This window comes from Mercenaria mercenaria, chromosome 1, assembly GCF_021730395.1.
Source record: "Mercenaria mercenaria strain notata chromosome 1, MADL_Memer_1, whole genome shotgun sequence".
Taxonomy (NCBI): domain Eukaryota; kingdom Metazoa; phylum Mollusca; class Bivalvia; order Venerida; family Veneridae; genus Mercenaria; species Mercenaria mercenaria.
Genome location: NC_069361.1, coordinates 31,866,932 through 31,874,506, shown reverse-complemented (window position 1 = coordinate 31,874,506; position 7,575 = coordinate 31,866,932).

Here is a 7,575-nt window from a genome sequence, read left to right as displayed (position 1 = left end):
GCAGGATAGAGTTATGTTTCTTGACGTACAGCGTCCGTTTATGATAGTGAAAAACTGTTGCAAGTTTTAAAGCAATAGCTTTGATAGTTTATGAGAAAAGCTGACTTAAACATAATACTCAACCAAGACAACTGATTTTCTAAGTCCAAAAGGGGCAATAAATCTTGCAAAAAGCAGGATGGAGTTATGTTTTTTGATGTACAGGGTCAGCTTATGATGGTGAACAAGTGTTGCAAGTTTCAAAGCAATAGCTTTGATAGTTTAAGAGAAAAAGTTGACCTAAACATAAAACTTAACAAAGAAATCTGATATTTTCTAAGTCCAAACGGGGCCATAGTTCTTGCAAAAAGCAGGATGGAGTTATCTTTCTTGCTGTACAGGGTCAGCTTATGATGGTGAACAAGTGTTGCAAGTTTTAAAGTAATAGCTTTGATAGTTTATGAGAAAAGCTGACCTAAACATAAAACTTAACCAAGAAAAAAGTGATTTTCTAAGTCCAAAAGGGGCAATAATTCTTGCAAAAAGCAGAATGGAGTTATGTTTCTTGATGTACAGGGTCAGCTTATGATGGTGAACAAGTGTTGCAAGTTTCAAAGCAATAGCTTTGATAGTTTAGGAGAAAAGTTGACCTAAACATAAAACTTAACCAAGAAATCTGATATTTTCTTAGTACAAAAGGGGCCATAAATCTTGCAAAAAGCAGGATGGAGTTATGTTTCTTGCTGTACAGAGTCAGCTTATGATGGTGAACAAGTGTTGCAAGTTTCAAAGCAACAGTTTTGATAGTTTAGGAGAAAAGCTGACCTAAACACAAAACTTAACCAGGCAACGCCCACGCCGACGCCGATCAAGTGATGACAATAACTCATCATTTTTTTTTCAAAAAATCAGATGAAGTAAGAAAGGGTTATGAGGGAGCTCTGAAGGGGTTACTTTGGGATTAGAGCTGTACAGGTGTGGACTGATCTCCCTAACAGTGTTGTTATGGCATTTAAAAAGTAGGACACAGTGCTATTTCTATATATTAATCAATTAACGGATTAGAATCCATAAATATGTAAACCATTAGATACTTTGATATATTACTGAATATAGGGCATCTATTCACAATCCTAATAAGTCATAACAAATGTATTTTGACAGCATTTTTGATATATATTTATAATGTATAATGTATAAATATAATTATGTGTGACAGTAAAAAAGCCAAATAATAATAAATCAAGTACAGAAAGGACATAATGTTATATATTAAATCTTCTTCTTTTTGTCGTTCGCGACTACACTGTCAGACCAGTAGCCTCGATGAAACTTGTGGTTTGCCACAGATCTCCAATGCCTCCATACAGTATCTGGTGGATTGAGGTATCTATCGCCCAAGTCGCAGCTCGCTCCTGGTCATGCCTTTCACATCTCAGAAGTATATGCTCCGCAGTCTGATCTTCTTCACCACATGGACAAGTTGGCGATGATGTCAGTCTGTATTTCTTGTACATGTGAGCATTGAGCTTGTTGTGCCCTGAGCGGAGCCTGACCATCATCACTTGTTCAGACCGATCAAGGAGATGAAAAGCATCTTCCTCCATCCTTGGTCTCGCTAGTGCCTTGATGATGGTGACTTTCTCCTTGTAACTCACAGGTTCTTTTGGTTGTTCTGACTGAGCTCCCAGCATAGCCAGTTTGTCTGCCTTTTCATTGCCTGCAAGTCCACAATGGGATGGAATCCACTGAAGTGCTACTTTGCAGGTTATACTCAGGCTCTGCATTCTCCTGGCTAGCTGCGGAGCTTTATTGTTGATCAGAGCTTCCGTGACAGACAGTGCATCTGTGAGAAAGACGACTGAGGAGCTCTCTTCTGCCGAGTCTTCAGCCATTGAGACGGCCTTCATGAGTGCTTCAGTCTCTGCCTTGTAACTGCTGCAGTGTTTTCCCGTGGCTGCATGTAGTGTTTCTCTCTTGCCAGATGGGTATTGAATGAAAACCCCTGCTCCTCCATCTTTGACGGCGCATGTGACTGATCCGTCTGTATAGACATGAGTCTATGATTCCGGAGGATAGTCTTCATTGATCATAGCAAGTGTGAGGCTCTTCCGAATGCCTTCATCCTCTTGCTTCCCGCGGTCAAGACGAGAAACAGCAAGTCTCACAGTCACTGAGGACAGATCATTCGCTAGTGGGTTTATAATGTCTTCACTACCTAGGGGAGTCGTTGGTATGCTCAGCTCAGTTTTGAACTCTCGGTTGAGTTTCTTTGCCTCATGTACGAAGCTGCTACGTTTGAGCCGATTCTTTGTGTAGCCATCTAGCTTGGCTTTCATGGGATGGTCTTGAAAAGACCTGAACTTCTCTGCTTGAAGCAGAACCTTTGCATGTCTTCTGTCTTGTAACGGCTGTGTGCCTGTTAGCTTCTCCATGAAGGAGATTGGTGTAGACTTTGTAGCACCTGTCATGATCCGCAATGCTTGGTTCTGAACCTTGTCTAAAGCCTATTTGTTAGTTTTGGCAGTAGTGGACCAGACAGTTGAGCTATACTCTAAATGGGGTTTCACTGTTCCCTGATATACTGTCTTGAGTATTTGCTCATTTGCTCCCCACGTTGTTCCAGCAAGTTTGCGCATCATGGCAAGCTTCCTACGGGCCTTCCCTTCTGCTTGACAAATGTGGGGCTTCCAGGTTAGCCGTTTGTCAAAGATCACTCCGAGGTATTTTGCATCGTCTGCTTCAATCGGCGAAGTATTTCCCATCTTGATTTTACCCGCCCTCTGCTTTGACGACAGGGAGAATAGTGTGGTGGACGATTTCTCTGCATTGATCGATACACACCAATCTTCAGCCCAAGCTGAAAGCTTGTTGATGGCTTCTTGCATCCTGTATGTGGCTGTAGTGGCATGTTCTTCCTTACACCATAACACCAGATCGTCAGCGGAGAGCAGCCTTAACTCCTTTCGGTAGTTCAGACACCAGATCATTGATGAAAAGCAAGAAGAGTGTAGGGGATAAGAATCCGCCTTGTGAGACACCATGACGCAACAGGAACTTCCTATTGCTGGCATGTTCTAAACTGACTCTTGCTCTCCTGTTGTGGAGGTCTGACTTAATCCACCTCAGCATGTGACCTCCTACTCCATTCCTCGTCAGCTTGACGAGGAGTCCATCAGTCCAGACTTTGTAAAACACCCTCTGCAGATCAATCCATGATGTAAGCACGACTTTCTGCTCTTGGAAGGCGTCCTCTATCTCTTGCAATAGATAAGTGGTCTGGTCCTCAGTGGAGCGGAATTGTCTGAAACCAGTTCGTTGCGTTGCGAATAGGTTGTTAGTGTCACTTGGCTTATCTGCTTTTCCCTTTTTTCTCTTCGGGCTTCCCTTTGCGTTCCATGTTGATGGGGATGTTGGAAACATCTTTGTAATTACAGGCAAAAGTGTTTGCCGCTTATTTACCCGTCAACAGTTCACATTCTCTTCGAAAGTTACTGAGCCTCTTCCTGTTTCTTCATCGTTCAGCTGTCTCGTCAATCTCCACAGCTTTTGGCCATCTCACTCTAGATTGAGCGAGGCTGTTTTGTTTCTCCAGCTCTTCCTCTGTGCTTCCCGTTTGTGCCTGAGGAATTTGGCCTTGGCTTGCTGTAGAGAGAGGTTACTTTCTTGTGAGGGATTGTTTTCTGCTTCCTCCCTGGCTTCTAATAACTTTGCCTGTAGATTCTCCAACTCGTCACTCCAGTAGGGCTTATAGTCCTTTCTTGCTCCCCTTGGAATGGCGCGGTAAGCAGCCTTAAGTATACTGGCATTGAAGTCTTTGACAAACCGGTTGATGTCCCTGCCTTCCACTCTGATGTCTTTACAGAGCTCATCACTCAGACTTTGATAAAAGGTCCGCCTGGCCTTCTTGTAGTTTCATCTGAGGATGTTAGGTGAAGTAGAGGCTATACGGTCCATAGTAAGTTGGACTGGGCGATGGTCGCTACCTCCTAGTTGTTCATTGACTTCCCGCTTGACATGTCCATGTATGTCATCAGTACCAAAAGCAAGATCAGGGGCTGATGTTGTTTGCCAGCTTCTGCAGTAAAAAGTTGGGTGATCATCTGACTTGTTGATGAGGTTCAGCTTGTTATCGTCTTGCCAGGTCTCCACTTCCTCTCCACGTTTATCCAGGTGGTCATATCCCAAGCTTTGTGAGTGACTGTTAAAGTCTCCTACAATGATGAACCTGGTTTCATCAGTTGTAACTTTGTCAAGGGACAGAGCTTTGTCACTTGGAGAGTATATGTTCACAAGTTTCAAATTGAACTCGTTCTTTCTGAGGCTCAGAACTTGGAACTAGGAGTCATCCATAGGCATGTTGGTCTGGACAGCTCTGATGTTGTTCCCGACCAATGTCGTGATGCCTCCTTTTCATCTGCCAATTCTGTCACAGCGAAAACACTGGTATCCTCTGACTTTGAAGGATTTCTCTGGCTGTAGGTGAGTTTCCTGAATGCAACAGACATTGATGTCTTTCTCATGGAGGATATGCTCAAGTTCAGCTTTCTTGTTGAAGATACCCTCCGCATTCCAATGCATCAGCCTGAAAGGTTGATGCGGATTGGTTCTTCTCCTTGGTATGTTCCTCCTTCTTCTCTTTGCATGTTGTGGATTGTCCCAGTAGCTGTGGGTGGACTCTGTCGAAGCTCAGAGTCCGGCACTGAATCCCCCTGGAGGGACCTCAGAGATTCAGCACCACATTGATGAATACCGAATGGCTGTGTAGTCATAGCCATATTGCATGGTGCTGTGGTTCGTTAAGAGAGTGCCAATGGCCCAGCATCTCTGTCTTCAGCTCTCTAGGTTTCTTTCGGGGTTACCTAACCCTTAGTTCCGAGTTAAAACCCTATCCTGGGAACACAGGAGCTGTTTGTCCCATAGCTGGGGGTCTGTTCATAGGCATCAGGGGGTGTCCACACATCGGTGGGCCTGGCATGCCACATGTCTGGGGGCAGACCTCCTCCGAGTCCCCTGCAGTTCTGCCTGAGGCCGCAAGGTGCTCAGTTACCGTGTGGCGCCAACTCGGAGGCACTGCAAAAGGGCTTGTCTGCAGAGGGGCTATGTACTGGCAGGGAAGACTTACGCACTCTGCTCCTTTTTCACCAGAAGGCTAGCCAGCGGTGGAGGCTGAAAGTGGAAGGTGACAAGCACACAACACACAGCACACCATACTTGACGCATCAGCAGACCAGTGCCATACATATATTAAATAAAATTGATTTAATTGCTGTGCTGGAATCATAATAAAGGTAAAATTTGAAAAGAACCACAGAAACCACACAAATTCCTAAAATGGACTGATCTATCATTCAATTAAGGCAGTACCACGTGTTTATCAAAGGGGTGTTCACTTAAAATTTACTGACCGAATAGCCAACAGTGCAGGCAATGATCAGCCTGCACGGACGTACAGATTCTTGGTCTGCGCTGGTCGCAAATGCAGAATCACTTGATGCCAACAGGTTAAAAGGTTAAATCCCATACAAACCATCTTTTTAATTATTTTCATACATGTTTTATAAACAATAACCAACCCAAAAGTTACCTGCCAAATTGGCATGCTGGCTTTGAGCATTCCTACTGCACATACATGCTCTTCAGAAGACATCCGCACCATATTTTTCATGGTGCATGTATTTTCTTTTTGCTTCAAGTTTTTAATTGTGTTTAGTAGTTACAACAAAATATTACTCCTGAAACTAGTGCACAATGTCATATTTTCAAAAAGCATTTACAGTGAAAATATGAAAATAATCTTGTCTTTATGCCTATCTTCACCTGGTGATTAACCCTTCTAAAACAAAATCTACTATAAAGGAAGAAATCTACTATACAAGAGGGTCATGATGACCCTGAATCGCTCACCTGAGTAATATGAGTCGCATGTTCAAAATGGCACATGGATGCTAAAATATTAGAAAGTAGGTCAGTGTGACAGGAAAGGCCGTACCGGGGACAGTAACCATCAGAACAAATCAACACCCTTTACAATATTTACAAATTTATTTACATAAGATGATTATTTACAATGAATAGATGATATGAAGAAAAAAAAGCTGATTATAAAAAAAAAAAAAAAAAGTTCAGTATCACCAGATACAAAGTTCGTATAGTTCCATTCTAATGTGACGTGGTACAGTTCTTTAATTTAATTGCGAACTTTAAGTAGCACAAACAATATCAAAACGTATCTTGAAATAGAGTCCCTTTAAACCGCGAATACGTTGATTCCGTATTGGCTCCCTATGGTGGTAGGTGATTGCATCCCTGAGCTGACTTCAGAGGATAACAAAAATCATCGTCTTTGCGGTTTACGGCACAACCATGGGACGAAAGCTCTGCGCTGGGAATATCACATCCAGGCAAGTGAAGACAAGTGAACCTCGGGCATTGTACTTCCGGGTTATGACATCACCAGGAAAACCGTCTGGCGGAAGAAGCTAAAATATATAACATATGGTAAGCACCATAGCAAAACAAATAAGCCAGGGCATAAAACTGCTCCTTTGGGTACACCATACCTCCGTAGGCTCCCATAAATAATACGTGCTACTTATACAAAACATATGTGCTACTAAGTTCAAACGTCACATGATTAAAATACGTCACTTATTACTTCCATTATTACAAAGATTACTTACTTAAAAGACTAAAGTTAAAGTATGGAAAAGATATGAAAAGTATATGATGAAACATTATTATAGATACGGACATGATAAACTGCAGCTATTATTTACAACTACAAATTAACAAAATTCAATATAAATCAAACGTTATATCATAATTTGTATCAATATAATGTCTAATGTCATACAACAAAACGGACATTGTATGTATATGCAATAGACTGGCACACAATTTCATATTACAATAATATATTACAAACATGGCACTAGACTTGCCATATAGATTTATACATAACCATACAATGCAGTAATGGCGTTCCATAATTAACAAAATGTTTGACATAAGTTTTTGAAACAGTGCTTTCCAATTATCACAATACAAATTTCAGTATAAATCTAACATCTTATATCAAAGGCCTGAATGGCCTGAGTCGGCTAATGATTGATGTACTGACAGTATAGTCTACCAGTTTCAGTTTGTTTTTAGTTTTTTTTTCTTAAAATTTCGTAACACAGCTCGATATTTACCCAAAATATTATATCCGGATACGATTACACTTTTCTCTAGTTTGAACAATATATTTTACAAATTGTGATGATACGAAGACATTTAGCAGCAATTGGCAGTATCTGACATTGATGTTTACGGTTAAATTACCTCTTATTTAAATCTTTTCATAAAAGTTGTTTCGTTTCGTGAAAGCAGCCAAACATAGACGATCTACTTTCGATTTCAAAAACTACAAGAAAATACAATTTAATGTTTCGCCGATTTGTTTATTTCTCGAAAAATAAGAATTAAAATCATTTTTAATATCAGTAGTAACTAAACAAACCAGTAAGAGCTTCTTCTTCCGATAATTTATCCGTTTACTGACTGCAAAATTCAACCCACGCAAAGTTTATAGAAATCATACGATGCGTGTTT